This window comes from Heloderma suspectum, chromosome 2 (assembly GCF_057233095.1).
Source record: "Heloderma suspectum isolate Gila_16-S chromosome 2, 16-S_ref, whole genome shotgun sequence".
NCBI lineage: Eukaryota > Metazoa > Chordata > Lepidosauria > Squamata > Helodermatidae > Heloderma > Heloderma suspectum.
Window position 1 is genome coordinate 40,239,047 of NC_139459.1, and position 17,110 is coordinate 40,256,156.

The following is a 17,110-nucleotide window of genomic DNA, read 5'->3' on the forward strand; positions in this document are numbered from 1 at the left end:
TTTCCGGGAATCGACCTCAGAGCCCGTGATCCGAGGCAGTTTCTGAAGAACTGACCTCCCTCCACTTCCATGCTGCCTTGGAGGCAGCGCAGAACAGCCCCACTCTCCACGCTTGCAAGAGGAGTGGAAGCAGCTGAAAAGGGGCGTTCTGGGGGGCGTCCCAGGGCAGGGCGGGCGGAAATGCCTGTATGACACATCCAATCTGTCATACAGTAGCCTCCTCCCCCGCTCCGCCCTCCTGCAGCTAGACAGCTGCAATTGGCTGTCTAGCCAAAAATGCAGGGCAGGAGAAACACGGAGGGAATGATCCCCTCTGTGCTTCTCCTGCCCTGCATTGGATAGGTGGTTGCCTCCGAGTTCAGAGGTGGCCGCCTATCTGAATAGAATTGTGCCCTAAAAGTCTGGGCTTGAACCCCTGCATATTCAGCCATATTTGCGGTGCTGAATTAGGGGTGCTACCTCTCTCTTTTTTTTCCTGACAGGCTTCTCTTCATTAAGAGCTATATGGCAGGCAGGTACAACATGATCCTCTCTATGCTGGGAATAGCTGAGCCTACTGAATTTGACCCATTTGCAAATAGATTAGAATTTCATTTGGGTTGTTTTTATGAGAATTTACCAAACTTTGCAAATGTCTTCATATACAGGACAGAAAGAACTTGACACTTTAAAAATTCAAATGTGGAGAAAGTGAAACTAACAGATTTCTCCATCCCTGCCAGTGAGGGGGATGGAAGTTTATTAGCTGGCTCACAGGAATCCTAGGGCTAGCTTGAAACCAACCCTCACATTCATCCAAACAATTAACTTAGAGCCTGCCTCAATAGCAGTAAAGTGGACTACTCTCAGTTCAGAAAGCCAACTACGGCCAAAGAGTTGAGTGCAATCCCAGGTTCAGCAAATAATAGAATCACAGAATAGTAGGGTTTAGAAGGGGCCTACAAGGCCATCGAGTCCAACCCCCTGCTTAATGCAGGAATCCAAGTCAGAGAATCCCTGGCAGATGGCTGTCCAGCCTTGTCTTGAATGCCTCCAGTGTGGGAGAGCCCACCACCTCCCTAGGTAATTGGTTGCATTGTCGTATTGCTCTTACAGTCAGGAAGTTTTTCCTGATGTTCAGCCGGAATCTGGCTTCCTGTAACTTGAGCCCATTATTCCTTGTCCTGCACTCTGGGGTGATTGAGAAGAGATCCTGGCCTTCCTCTCTGTGACAGCCTTTCAAGTACTTGAATAGCGCTATCATATCTCCCCTCAGTTTTCTCAAGGCTCAACATGCCCAGTTCTTTCAGTCTCTCTTCATAGGGCTTTGTTTCCAGTCCCCTGATCATCTTTGTTGCCCTCCTCTGAACCCTCTCCAGTTTGTCTGCATCTTTCTTAAAGTGTGGTGCCCAGAACTGGACACAGTACTCCAGATGAGGCCTAACCAGTGCTGAGTAGAGGGGAACTGGTACTTCCCGGGATTTGGGAGGTAACAAGGAGTGCACACATTCAAGTGACCCATTTGGGGCCACAGAAGCCGGGAGATCATTCCCGAAGGTTGCATGCATAAAGAAGCAGAGCTGATTTCTATACCTATCCGAAGTTCAGAAGAATGGTTTCTGCTATCAACAACAGGCAAACAGTAACTGCCCAGGAGGAGATAGCAAAATGGATAAGTAGGACACAGCTGTGGCCAATAGACTGCAGAGCAAAAATAGATTTCAGTTTCTGTGTGACCAGGAACATTTCCTACAAAAACTTTCCAAAACAATCTCTGTATACACACACACACACACACACACACACACACTTTCTACTCAGAATAATGTCATGACAAAAACTCGAGATTATCAACCTTAACAGACATATGAAGGAAAATGCATTTGGTATGATCTGTTCCATTCCACCTTATATTAAATGAGAGACTTGAGATGCTTTTTAAAAAGCATTTCCCAGTTCTCCAGCCTAGTACCCACAAGGACCTCTGCCATTCACAGTCCATACATGAATGTGCAGTAAGGAAATTCCAAAAATCCATCCATTTTGGATGCCAAACATGCAGACCACTGGAGTTCCACCATGTACAAACTAAAGTATTACTTCATGCTCCTCCCTTTTTCAAAGAGTAGGACATTCCCACCATGCATTTATATAACCAGCTTTCTCTTGGATGCATGTGCACTGGAATACTTGTTGTTTTATAATGCTCTGTTTACCGATGTATGACTGTGCAGGTATTATATATCTGCAGAAGCAAGTTACAGCTAGGAAGAATCATGAGGAGGGGACTGAGAGCCAAGCGACGAACCCCAGGCTGGTCTTGGCGTTGTACGACAAGAGGGCTGCCCACACCAAGTCCTATGATCTTAAAGGTGCTGGGTGCCAAAACTCAAGAGCAGTTATACAGCATCTCTACACCATCCTAAAATCCTGCATTTAAAATGGGCCTTTCTGCTTCCGTTTTAAATGCAAGATCACAACGCACTCCCTTTACATGCACTTCCTTCTCCCCACTCCTTTCTCCCCTTATCTGAGTCCTTGATATGTTTCATTATACAGCCAGTAGATGGCACTGTAGTTTACCTCCTCTTATTGCCAGTTTTCCTCTTTTCACGAGGGAACTCAAGTGGAACTGAAGGAAGCGCCGTAATTTGATAGCTCATTATCTTCGATCTTTTAAAGAATGGCATAAAGGTCATTAGTATGGGAGACGCCTTGGAGATTGACGACATCACCTAAGGGGCCTGCAATCTTCTGTGAGTGACCAATTTCAATAGCGGGATAAAAGGTCTGTGTGAAGAAGCCCATAGACTCCAAACCGGGAAAGAATTTTGAGTAGACGCAGGATGGATCTGAACAAAGGGATCAATAGCCTGACTCTGGGGGATGAAAGGGTGGCTCAGCCAAGTCCCTGGCTGCTTGATTGAATTAAAGTAGGGATGCACGAAACCGACTCACCTTTCACGGATTATGCTGATGGTGGGGGGGAGGCGCTCCGTCCCTCCCCCTGGAATCCTGGACGGGGGGGAGGCGCTCCGTCCCTCCCCCTGCCCCTGGAATCCTGGCCGGTCGGCTGTGCTCCGCAGCGATTCTGCGGAGCCGCCGGCTGGCTCCTCCAGCAGCTGGACGTCCGGCCGCTGGCTATCAGGGACGCAAATGGCGGCGGCCGTAGCCGCCGCCGCCGTTTGCTTCCCTGCAGTCAGCCGTGATAGGCTACGTAAATGTTTACGTAGCCTTCATGGCTGACTTTAAAAAAAAAACAACGTGTACACAAATGGCGGCGGCCATGGCCGCCGCCATTTGCGTGCCTTATTTTGGCACGTCTTAGTCTACGTAAACATTTACGTAGACTAAGACGGCGAAAATAAGGGGAACGCAAATAGCATAGGATCTACGCTATTTGCGTTCCCCTTATTTTCGCCGTCTTAGTCTACGTAAATGTTTACGTAGACTAAGACGTGCCAAAATAAAAAACACAAATGGCGGCGGCCATGGCCACTGCCATTTGCGTACGTGCGTTGTTGTTGTTTTTTTAAGTCAGCCGTGATAGACTACGTAAACATTTACGTAGCCTATCACATTTTTTTTTTTTTTTACTGGAAAAAAAAAAACCTAGCCGTGATAGGCTACGTAAATCTGTACGTAGCCTATCACTTTTTTTTTTTTTTACTGGAAATGGCAGCGGCGGCAGCCGGTCTGAAGACCGGCCGCCGCAGCCGCCGCACCACCGCCGGAGCTGCCGCCGCCAGGAAGATCTGCCCAAGGTAAGTCTCATCCCGGGGGAGCGGGCCGTTCCGCCACCGATTTCGGGGGGCCAAATGCGCTGGCATTTGGCCTCCCCGAGATCCGTGGCGGAACTTTCGTACATCCCTAAATTAAAGTAAGTGGACTAAGCATTACAGATGCCATGCTTCTGGGAGACAGTTAGGTAGAAATACATAGACGAAGGATACTACGCTGGGTGCCCGCGTAGTGCTTTAACTGCTGATCAGTGGAGGCTGGTGGCTCCGATTTTGGTGGGGCTATGAATCCATTCTAGGTTTTGGTCAGAATGCTAACGGAGCTATCCACAGTTCTGAACCTATTGGGGGTATAGTTCAGTACCTTGGATAGTTCCTTTAGAGTTTTGGCTGGTCCTGACTGAAACCCAGAATGGATTTACAGCCCCACCGAAATCGGAGCCACCAGCCTTCACTGCAGCTGATCTATTTTACGGTGAGGATGCTTCAGGATTGGACTATGTTTCCTGCCAAGGCTCTAAATTAGCCACTTTAATGGTACCCTCGTGGGTTGCTTGACTAGGGTGACAACATAGTAGACAGGGAGGCCTTTGCATGTATCCGGAGCTGTCAAGCTTTGCATACTGCAGCAGAGCAACTAAGTTACAGCTGAGGACACACTGGACAATGAACTAGGCAGGGAGCCTAGCACACTGATGTCAAGATCCCCTTGCTTCTGGCTGCCACACGCTTCCTGCCCATGCAGGCCTCCCCAGAGCAAAAGAAATAATAGACAAGGCACTAGGGTGATGCCAACACAAATACAAAACAGACATGTTCAGAAGCCATCATGGCTGAGCTTCTCAGTAGCACATTAGTAGCGGAAACACCATATCAAAACTCCATGCTCCCATTCAAGCTTGCCCAGATGTTAAGATCATCCACGGAGGCCTTTTTCCAGGTCCCCCTGCCTTCAGAAGCAAGCTAAGTGGTGATCCATGATAGAGTCTTCTTGGCGGTGGTGCCCTGTCTTTTGAATGCCTATCCTAGGGAAGCTCACTCAGCACTGTCCTTGATGTCCTTTTGGTGCCAGCTGGAGATGTTTTTGTTTGCCCGGCTTTTTTAGAACCTGTGTTTACTTGGTGCTTGTAATTTTGGTGTGACACTGGTTTTGCTATAACATGGTTTATGATCAGTTTTGTTTGCTGTTCTGTTGTTTTAATAGACTCACAGTCAAGGTGAAACTGACAGACAACTTCATTAGAAATTGACCCAGTTGGACAGTTAACCAGATTGCAACAGTTTTAACCTAGCGCAAAAGTAGGTGTAGGGCACGCATGTTCCCTATGCATAGAATGTCGTGCAGGAACACCACATGGGGACTGTAAATATAAAAACCTGATTTGTCCCATCTTCCGCCACCATTTTTTAAGGACAAAGTTGCTGGCATCATGTGACTTCATTGTGACGCATTTACATAGGGCTTCTTCACATGGAGCTTTTATCCTGCCATTGAGATTGCTCACTCCCAGAATTTTGCGGGCCCTTTAGATGACGTCGTGAACCTCCAGGGCGCCTCCTGCACTAAATGACCTTTATTCCATTTTTAAATAGATCGGAGATAATGAGCTATTAAATTACCCGGCTTAAGTTCCCTCCATGAAAAAGGAAAAGTTGCAAGAAAAGGAGCTAGGCCAATATGGAAGACTCAGATAAGGGGGAGGAGGAGGGGGAAAGGGAGGGGGGAACGGAAGCGCACGTAAAGGGATGCGGTCATGATCCTGCATTTAAAACAGAAGCAGAAAGCCCTGTTTTAAATGCGGGATTTTAGGCTGGTGTAGAGATGCTTGTAGAATGCTCATGTCACGCATTACATTATTCTTGCGCTGGAGAAGACGGTCTCACACCTGCTCTTTTGCCACAGCAACACTGAGGTTGTCCAGAATGAATGTAATTGGCACCACTGACAGTTTCCCTCTCAGGGCAAATAGCAGCTTCAATGCACGTACGTGTGTGTGTGTGTGTGTGTGTGTGCATGCACGAGTGGGTGAGAGAGAGGTTTTTCAGAACCATGGCGTGTGTGTGGGGGGGGTTAAACTCCCCATCCCTGTGAACTGAGATCCTGATCAGGGGACCCTGCAGCTTCTATTTTTAAAGGGAGGAAAAAAACAGACCTGTTAAATGCAATCACATTTTGAATCTGTTTTGGTCCTCCTGACCTATGCCTTTGCCTTGCCTAGGGTCAGTTTCAACGCCTGTGCAAGTTCATGATCTGGAATGTATATCACGCAGTCTTTAAAAGAAAAGAGAGAAGCAGAGGCATTGTGGGTGTTGGTTGTGGGGATGAAACAACAATAGCAGGACAGCTAACTCCACCTATTCTGTTTGGACTGGACACCGCATTATTGCTTTTCAATGGAGACTTGTAGAAACTGTCCTAGAAAGGCTAAAATGCAGCAGAGACTGTGCTATGAAGCAACAGTCTAGATAAGCTCTAAAAGCAATTATATTGTTGTATGCCAGGCTGATTCATAGATCATTTTGATAGTATCTATCTGCACCGCTTGTTCCACTGCCACTACAAACTATCCAATGGCAGAATTATAGACACAGTTTTATAAAATTGTTACATTAGTTATCTTGGAGGAATGCAGAATGTTCTGTATATATAGTAATTGTCTAATAAAAATGGGGTTATCTGTGCAGCTCTCTTCCTTGCTTTCTGATACATCTGTGCTGCAAACTGGCCCATAAATCTTCTCTCTAAAAGTGAAGAGTCAAACATAACGTTTTGAAAAGAAAAGGGGGGGGGGAATGTACACAGCCGTACAAGTGATCTTTCTGTATTATACCAGGGAATTTGCTTAAACGGATCAAGAAGACTTTGCACAAATCTTACTAGGTTTCAGGCTCTTAGAAAACAAATATAGTTTTTAAGCAGTTTATAGTCATCATTGTAGAAACACTGAAATCGTATCTACGTCCAGAGTACAGATGAAATCATAATCTACTAGCTTGCGAACAGAAGCCATTCAAGTTGCGGGCTACAATTTCTGTTCCATAGATTCACTGGGGAATGGAGGTGGGGGAGAAATGCTAGTCAAGAAACTGCCCAAACTCTGAACTATGTTAAAAGAAAGATGTCTACTTACAGAACAAACGTTTCCCCCTATTTAAAAAATTCTCAGGAAGCATTGAAAGTAGCAGTTTCCCTTGGAAAATAACATTTGTGGGAACTTGACCCATGGAGGTCTTCACATGCAACTGAAAGGTGGGTTCAAATGTTTTAAATAAATAAACTATTACATCTTTGAACTTAATCTTAATGCGGCCTACGCGTATTTGCCACAGGGAGGGCCAAGCACAGTCGATTGTCTTTTGTTCTGCTGTTTGGAGCAGAAGCCAGAATTCAGCTGTAGCATTTTAACATCTCAGCAACACCTGGCAATTTTTGAAAGCCAATATAATTTCATCCAAGTGCTGGGAAATTTTGTGCATGTTTACTCTATAGCAGTGGTGGCTGGTGGCTTTGATGTCAGTGGGGGGTTGAATCCACTCTGGGCTTCAGTCAGAACTCTAAAGGAGTATCCAAGGTGCTCCCACACCTTGGGTAGCTCCTTTAGAGTTCTGACTGAAACCCAGGGCGGATTCACCGCCCCACTGACACCAGTTTCCACTGCTCTATAGGAAGTCCCATTGTGTTCAATTAGACTTACTACCTCGTAAGTATTCTCAGGACTGCAGCCTTACAATGCAAATCCCAGGCAGCATTTGCCATGGGTTTTTTTTTTCCTTTTAAAATCCTCCTACTCATTTATTACTTATACCAAGCGGATCATTATACCAGGAACCATACAGAAGTTAAGAAATATGGCCCTACCCAGAGGCTTACAATCTAATAACAGGTTCCATCTCAAAGCCTTGCAGCCTGATCCTGTGCATGTTTACTCAGATGTAAGTCGGTCGGCCAACATTCTAAAGTGCTCCTGGCATTTAGCTTACTATAAAGAGGGAAAGCCTAAAGTAGCATCCTGTAACAGAAGAAGTTGCATCAGTCTTCACTGTGAGCTGGTAAAAACTGTATCTTAAACAAAAGAAATGTTGGCTTTTTTTAAGCGTTCGTCATCTTATGCATTATGCCCTACCCACACCCATTGCAATAAACTTATTAAATGCTGCCTAAAGAACATGAAATGCTCTTTGTAACACAGTGCATTGACTCAAGCCAGCATCAGCCTGAACAATTCAGTTATAGCAATCTCATCCCTTTTATAGTAAGGCAGAAACACCTAAGGAATTAAACACAGCATGGTTTCTGAAATAAATTCATCCCAATAAATACATCCATATCTTGGACTACAGTTCAACAGCACATAGGCAAGTAAACCCTCTCAGATTGCTAGGTGCAAAGTTAATCCAAAGACAATGCAGTCCCTCAGCCACAAAAGGAGTCCCTAATGCTGATATGGTATTTTCCCCAGTTCCGGAGCTCTTGCTTAACCTGTGCAATTAACAGACGGAGTTTAAAAAGTCAGAGAGTTACTCACGCAGTCCTCCTGAAGATGCAACAGCCAGCTATCTATGACAGGAAATTCCAGCACAACATCATGCACCACGAAGAACAAACAGGCAGAGAATCAGGAACAGACAGGCCCCTGGAATTACGGCAACCCCAGGACTCGTGCTAGCGCATGCTGAACTATAATTTATGAAACTGAGCTAGATTAATCAGCCAATCGGTTAGCTTCCCCATAACAAGTCTAACTGGCTCTGAAGAGCGGAAAGGACTGCAACCAAACAATAAAAAAAGGAAAAGATATCCCACACACTAAGCTGCTTAGGTTGGAATTGCTTTCTGCAATAGAAGTATATTTGGGGGAGAGGGAATCACAGATGTGTTGCTGTTGTTTTTTCTAAACTGAGTAACAGGTGACCTGCTTCGGTGTAACAAAATAATTGAAGTCAGACCTCCAGATTTAATTTGGATCACGTGTGCAATGCTCCAGCAATGATCATAGCAGAACTGTCTTCTTCGCCCCCCAGGAATATGCAGCTCTTCCTTTTTCCATGCTGTATTACTCATAGAAACAGCAGCTGCTGCTGAATTCACATCTCATTCAACTGCTGTACGACTTTAAAAGATAAAAAAAAAAAGGTTATCGCAGTCTGGGGGTGTGCTCTCTTCAGCATGATTTTTTTTTTCTCTAGGAGATGGTGGCCAAGTCAAAATTCTGGAGCAAGTAGAGATATTTTGCATTTTGACAGAAGGCTCAGGCATCTTATTTTTTTATTTTTTTTCTATACCACCCAATAGCCGAAGCTCTCTGGGCAGTTCACAAAATTAAAACCAAAAAGCACACAGTAAAACAATATAAAATATATAAACATTAAAACTACAATATAACAATACAAACAGAATAAAACCTTGCAGCAATGCAGATATTTAAAATACAGATTTAAAACAGCAAAGCTAAAAGACTAGAAAGCTAAAATGCCTGGGAAAATAAAAAAGGTCTTCACCTGGCACTAGAAGGAATACAATGTAGATGCCAGGCGAACTTCACTAGAGAGCTCATTTCACAGCCGGGGCGCCACAGCAGAAAAGGCCCTCCTCCTAGTAACCACCCACCTCACTTCCTTTGGCAGGGGCTCATGGAGAAGGCCCACTGAAGATCCTACGCTGGATCTGTTACTCAGTATGAGAGTGATTTCCTATGGGGCTAGTTCATACATACATGCACATCATTAGACAGTGCTCTATTATTCAGAGTTCAACTGGATCCATCGGAAAGCGTGGCATTTGAGAATTCCAGCAGTGGCGTTTGAGCAGCACATGCATGCGCACAAACCTACACCGTGCTGCAGATGTCAAGTGTGACAACATCCATGTGTGAATTGGCCAGAGAAATGGGGTGTTTCTGCAAGGAATCTACCTTGAGGTGCCATTTTGACTTCTAGTGCTAGGAGTGGAGGATTGCATGATTTACAACTTCCCCATACGAAAACAAACAGACTGACTCAACATATCAGAGGGAAGGATTTGAGCTAGATTTCTCCCAATGTGTGAGATGAGTGAGGAAGAGGAAGATGTAGGGGTCAGTGGCTCCGATGTCAGTGGGGCAGTGAAGCCGCTCTGAGTTTCAGTTGGAATCAGTCGGAACTCTAAAGAAGCTTCCAAGGTGCTTCCACACCTCAGAAAGCTCCTTTAGAGTTCTGACTGAAACCTAGAGCAGATTCATCACCCCACTGACATTGGAGCCACCAGCCTCCACTGGTAGGGAGGTCTTCTCATCAGTGGCATCCAGTCTCTGCCCTGGGGGCTGAGCTTACCAACTCACTGGGTGCCTTTTGGCAGCAGGCCGGGACATGGTTGTGTCCTGGATATCTTGGATAGCTCCTTCAGAGTTCTGGATGTTTCTGACTGAAACCCAGAATGGATTCACAGCCCCACCGAAAGTAGAGCCATCAGCCACCCCTGTTTTGTGCTGAGGTGAAGCCCAGGTGAACTCTTGTTCAAATTAAGCTCAGAGAATCACTCTGCCTCCAGGAAGAGGAACATCATGGCCTGGGGGGACTGAGTTATCATTCTGATGATACTCAGGCACTTACAGGGGCACCATTTCCTGTCCTCCCCTCTTTTTTCCTCCCACCCTCTACCCTCCAGTTTTAAACACAGGACTGGCAGCATACCAGAGCCAGCCTACACAAACAGAACATTGTGTGGTAAAGCAACTTCTGGATGTACCAATGCAGATGACAGACAGAGAAACTGTACAGACTTAAAGCTTCCCTATACTTATTCTGTAATGATTGCATCCCTGCCTCTCCGAAATAGTTCAAAGTGGTGTACCAAAAGAGCAGCAGAATTAAATAAAATAAGAAATCACAGGTTAAAAGCAAGATAGGAGCAGCTAAACAAAAATGTACAAACTGGGTAAAATCCCATTAAAATTACAGCTAAGAGACAGGTTTCAAAAGCTGCAGCAGTAAAACCCAGACATAATGGATTTAAATTCCCGCCTGAATAGAAGCATCTGGGTATTCTGAAACCAAAAGGCATTAGTGGAGGGACCAGCCGTACCGGAGATAGAACAGCATTCCACAAATTGGGTGCCACCACAGAAAAGGCTCAGTCACATTCACCTATTGTACTCAGAGAAACACATGGGAAGCCAGAAGAGCTGTTTCAGCACTGGTGAAATGGGACCCACCATAATCCATGCCAGTCCAGCTGCTGCATTCTGGTGCTTCTGGGAGGTATTCAAGGGAAGCCCCATGTACAATGCATTGCAATAGTGAAGCCTGGATGTTACGAGGGCATACATAACCATTGGGGTGGCCACATGTCCTACTTTACAGGGAACAGTCCTCTCTTTTATGGGCTGTCAGAGGACAGTCCTCGGTTTGAAGGCATCTGCTGTTTCAGTGTTCTTCATTGCAAGGCCCATGGGCCACTGGCAGCTCTTAATCACCTGAAGTGCAGCCCTCTCCCTCCCCATAGCTGGGTGATGCAGAGTTGTAGGACCTTCTTCTCTCTAAACACGCATAGGATTGCATCCTACAACAAGCTCCCCCAACCTGGTGCCCTCCAGATGTTTTAGACTACAACTCCCAGCATCAGGCATCAGTTTTGCATTTGATCATTGAGTGTTAATTTTAGTAGTAAGTTAATGTGGCTATCCCATTCAATTGTTTTGGCCAAAGTTGCTCCCACTTGAAAAATACTATAGATTGCTGCTCAGTTTCAGGAGTGGGCAAATTGCGGCCCACCAGATGTTTTGGCCTACAAGTTACAACTCCCACCAGCCCTAGCCAGCAAAGCCAATGGTGAGGGATGATGGGAATTGTAAGCCAAAACATCTGGAGGGCCACAAGTTGCCCACCCCTGCTCTTTTTGAAGGACTCCCTGGGCTAAGTCTGGTTTAAAAGATAAAGAATCATCAGAAGGGAGAGCAGCAGGACCCTTGAAGTTGCCCATCCACAGTTAGCACCTGGACAGACACATGGCTCACCTGGTCACAGTCTTCACCACTCGGATGAGAAATATGATATTTCTATTTAAACAATAGTGATGATTTCTAAATTAGCATGTAGACTAGACATACAAATTGGCATATACAAATTGTATACAAATCTGTATTCTCGTTTGTCGTCCTTTTGGAGATGTGTACATAACCACTCTAATAACTGTAGACTAGACATACAAATTAATTAATTACAAGTTAATTCTGTTCAGGAAGCAGTTGCATTTGGGACGCTGGTCTAAATTGGCAAATAGCACTTTGTGCCACTGAAAACACTTGGGCATCCAAAGTAAAGGCACTCCCAAACTGCGAATGGCACCCGCACACCTGATCTTTAAAAGAGATCACATCTCATTCCTCCCAGGCCCCACAAATGGCACAAGCAAATGCCACCTAGAGCTCATTTCACTGACACATAATTGTTTAGGAAGGATGGAAGATACCGACACCTACATCAGGCCAATGTTCCCAAAATGTGGCATTCTACTGACATTAGAGGAGTGTTAACATTGGCACAAAATAGCTTAGGGTCATCATAACCTTTCAGGGAAGCAGCAACATAGAACACTCTTGCTGGTGGCCAAACGTTTCTTATGACAACTGCGGGAAAGCCAGTTAGACTACCTTGTTAAGCCACCACTATTCATTTTTTAAAACTATGTCTAGGTCTTTGCAAACAAAGACTATTCAGTAGGCTCACAAAATCCTCTCCGCAACTTCTATTCACCCAGCTATCTAGAGTCTAGCAAAAAGGGGGCATTTTCTCCCTGACTGGCAATACGTTTCTAAAAAATCTCTTTCCTTCTGCGGCACACTATCTGAGCCATCCGGGCTTCCTTATTATTAAATAAATTCCTTGTCCTACAGGCAGCTTTTGCACAGCACACCCTTCTCGCCACTGTTTGAGTCATGCCTATAATCTGGATGATTAGAGGAGATAAACTTCCATTGGAGAGACTAATCTGTCATGAACATCTGGGTACTGGAGATCCTGGTTAATTGTTGAGATTTGAACATCATAGGCTCCAGATCTCTCCTCATATCCCTACAGTTTCATATCTGCTCCAAGCAGCGGTGGGCGGGTGGTGGGGGTGAGGAGAGATAACTACATGATTACCAATTGAAACTGTACTTTCTTCAGAACAGTAGCCATTGTCTAACACAGAGGTAGGTAACCTGGTGCCCTCCAGCTCCCCTAATCTCCAGCCAACATGGCTAATGCAAGTGCCATTTGGACTACAGCTCCCATAATCTCCAGCCAACATGGGTAATGGGCAAGGTTTATGAGAGTTGTAGTCCAAAACATCTAGAACGCATCAGGTTGCCCACTCCTCAGTATGAACAGAGAAAACATAAATGACATCCCATTTCAGTTTGGAGACACTTCATTGGCCCAACAAGATAATCAAGTGTTGCCAGAGTACATGAGAAGATAATTTTCTTAAGGTTTCTGGCGGATAGCATGTTACTCAACATGTAACTCTTGATTGACATAGGGATCAAGAGTCCCCGTTACCTGGCTGACATCTAAATTTCCTGTCCAGGCTTTACCAGGTGCAAGGTGCTTCTTGACTTGTCATTAATGAGTACATCAATAGGAAGCTTGAGGAAGCCTTTCTTTGCAAATTCCTACATGAACTGATCTCATATGCACTTCCCAGACTAATACGAGCATTGGCACACAGTTATCGTTTAGTTATCATGCTTCTTTAAATTTTATAATACTGTTCTAGACTAAAACAAAAACAAAGGACACCCACCCAAAAATGCATGTATTTTTAAATGTTACTTTATTTATTAAATCTATATCCTGCCTTTCCACTAAAATTAGCACTCAAGGCAGCTTATAATAAGATACAGATAACACTGCATTATAATTAAAACATAAAAACACATCAGTTAAAAACATCAGTTGAAACAAAGAAATGAACACCATCCACCAGATTAAAACCTAGTTAAAACATGTATTTTGTGAGAAAGTACATTCCAAAATATGCATTTAGATATAAATTTGAGCAGATCTTTTTTAAGCAGTTTCATGTGGAAAAGGGTCAGGATGGATTTATGAATGAACACATGTGAAACTGACATGGACCAGAAATAGAATTATCCACCCATCCCTACATGCCAATTAGGTTATAGGATTCAGCCTTTCCCATGTCAGACTCTGTCTTTACAGGCAAAGGTTTTATGTCTTCCAATTTCAATGCCAGTTTACCTTACAGCCCAATCCTTTGCTTCTGCTAAGTCCCATGGATTTCACTAGGAATTACTTCCAAGTAAGCATCCCCAAACCCGCAGCCCTGATATCACACATTTAAGCATTGCCATGCAGCCTGCTCAATCTTGAAATAATTGGTAGCAGAATAACTTCCTTTGCTTAATGGACGTTAAAGAATGGGGAATGGCAGGAACAGACTAGAAAATACTTCAGCTGCATGGGCCTACTATAGCATATATGTCTTTTGCTTCCAAGAATGGCTCTCTCCGTACGGGTTCCGCCAACATGTTCTGAGATTATCAGCAGAGGATCTGCCCAGAGTTCCCTTCTTGAGAGAGATGAGAATGAAGAAAGGCAGAAAGAGGAGGCCTCAAGGTACTTTCCTTTTGTGAAATGTGCCAGTGTTTGCCTTGGTACACTTTCAGAAAGCTGTGGAAGTCCTTTTGGTTTAGGCAGGTGTTCCCAAGGGTGGGGGAAGTCTGATGTTAGTTTCTATAGTAGCTAGATATTTTTCTATAGTGATAGTTGTGTGCTTTGGCGCAATTGACTCTCCTTAACTATACTTTTTAAGTAGTTCATTAATTGCTCTCAATTTTCATCAAATAATAATGCCCTACTTTTAAAAAACCTGAAAGTTTGTTTATTTATCTAAAGGTGCAACCTGTAGTCCCGGCCAACTCATTTCACAGTCACTCTCTCCCTCACTAAGAAATTGTAGGACGGGAGGGTTCTAGCACCCTCTCCAAAGAATTCTGATATGTGAAAGTTAAACTAGAACATAACCAATCTCAAGTTGGTATTGTGTATATATGGTCTTAATTGATATCCCACTCCCTTCCTGAAAACTGTGGGCAGGTAACAAGCAGCACTGTGCCAAAACATTTCTTTGGCACTTTGTTTGACCTTTCTCATTCAGTAGGGGGGGGCAGTATTGCTTTCAATAAAGTTTTCAGAGGAAAATGACCATGGAATTCTCAGGGGTGGAGTAAAGATTTCTTGGGCTTGTACTAATTGCAAGGTAGCCAAGAGGTGTGCCCGGTCTTTCGTTTGTATAATCACCTCTCTGGCAGCCGGCAGCCTCCCTGGCTTCCCTCACTTCAATCTGAGCCCAGAGGAAGATACCATGAGGTAACTTGTGCTGTGGGGCTTTTGCAGATTAGGATGGGTGGGCAGCAAGGGAGGCTGCAGAGAGATGGTGAGATGCATAATAGAAAGGGGGGGGAAACAAACATAGGGCACTCGACAACCTTACAACAACAGAGTAAGTTCACATCATCGCCAAAATAAATTTAAAAAACACACTAAAGCACACCAGGAATGAGGCAGAAAAATGGAAGTCTCTTTCACAGGGAGAAAAAGGGGTTGGGAAATTATAGGACATATTTCAGCACAGCACTAGTAACAACAGCATGACGGAAAGACAGAGTAAAATTCTATCATATTACAAGTCTTTTGCTCTTTGTTGACTTAGCCCTAGCTCATCCATTCAAAGCTATCTCATGCACTGCAACCCACTGACACAGCCACATGGGAATAGTAAGACATAAGCCAGGTATTCCACATTGGGCCCCAATGGCACAGGAACCCCAATTACACAATACCCCCTTTTTTTTGGAGAGAGAGAAATCTCATGAGAAGGGCTGTAGCTGATCAGGCATCAACATGGAGCACCTAGCTCACACATTATGTCCCTTGTGTGGCAACACAGCTACTCCGCATGGGGAGGAAATTTTGATATGAACCCAAGGCTCAAAAGACAGATGGTTAGGTAACCGGTTAGGTTTTACAGAATATGTGATAGGTGCTCAAGCTTGGATTTTGGCAAGCTTCCAGGAAGAAGGGAGCATCAAGCAAGAAAGACTAACGTTTGACATGCGCGAACAAGCTGAACCCAGTACAAGATGGTATCATTAAGAAGGTGATGTAGGTCGCTCAGATAATGTAATGAGCACACAGAAGAGGCTGCCACTAAAGCAGGGCTGCTGAGCCTCTTTCATCCTGAAGGCCAAATTCCATTTCAGAGAAGCCCTCGAGGACGGCCAAAATAAAAAGGGGTAGGGGCAAAATGCTAAAAATACCTGCATACTTTACCTTAAAGCTCTTTCTAGCAGTAACTACACTTTAGGAGAGGCATTTCAATCCTTTAGAAAGTGTGGGGGGGAACTGCATAAAACCTGGGAAACCACCCAATGATCCATGATTTGGGGGCAGGGGTGGGGGCAGGGGGTGTGGCCAGCTCAGGAATCATGGAGGCAGGGGGCGTGGCCATCTGGGGAACCGCGGGGTGCCAGATCAGGACTCCAGGTGGGCCAGAGATTTGGCCCACAAGCCTGAAGTTGGACACCCCTGTGCTAAAGCATGTTTTATGTGTTTTATTGCTATATGCCACCTTGGAAGGGCTTCTGCCCTGAAAGGTGGCCAACGGATATTTTAAATAAATAAAGTAAATAAATGTTGGACCTAAGGTGTTTAGCACTCGCCTTCCGCTAATGCACCTTGATGCGTCACTCCCTCTTTGCCCAAATGCTGCTCTGTCTTGTTAATTCATACATCCCATGTCCATCAATTACATCTACCATGCCTCTGACCCTCTTCGCCAATTAATCAAAACTAATCTCAAGCATGATTCCAGAGGGGGCAGTCCCTACCCCCATGACCATAGTCTGCTAACTCAACCTGATAAATATTGACATAGTACTTTTGAAAGTAGGAACAGATGCACATTTCATCATTTGGAGATGTTACCTCTGGCAACAATCAAAACGAACGCAGTTTCCCCAGTGTTGCAAGATGTTCATGCAAAATATCAACAGGTTTCTTGCACAACCCCTACTCTTGCGAGGACAGGGGCATTCTCTATCCACACAAGTGTCCCCATGTTCATAATTCCACAGGCCTGGAAGCTTTAAGGCTCTAAGGGAGGGAGGGAGTATTTCCTCCTCTCAGTCAACATCCATGGGCAACAGGAGCCCTACTGGAGGTGCCTGCACGCAGCCCACACTGCAAGTAGCAGGAGACAATGGCCAGGCTTGCCTGATTGCAGGGGGAAACAATGCAGTAAACAATGCAGGTTGTTCCCCCCACTCCGGCACAAGACCGTCGGGTGACTGGCATTTACATAATTACCCATGCGCATCACACGTTGTCATGTCATCTGAACCCAGGGT

The 17,110-nt window shown here is 44.9% G+C and overlaps 1 protein-coding gene across 1 annotated transcript in view; it reads right to left on the minus strand.

Annotated features, from left to right (window-relative positions):
- The window catches only part of PDE4D (phosphodiesterase 4D), a 1,044,072-nt gene extending 1,035,693 nt beyond the window's left edge, over positions 1-8,379 (minus strand). The window contains exon 1 of the mRNA XM_084833299.1: positions 8,246-8,379. The gene's annotated coding sequence lies outside the window, so the exon portion shown is untranslated. The remainder of the gene's footprint in view (positions 1-8,245) is intronic.
- Positions 8,380-17,110: the final 8,731 nt, after the last annotated feature.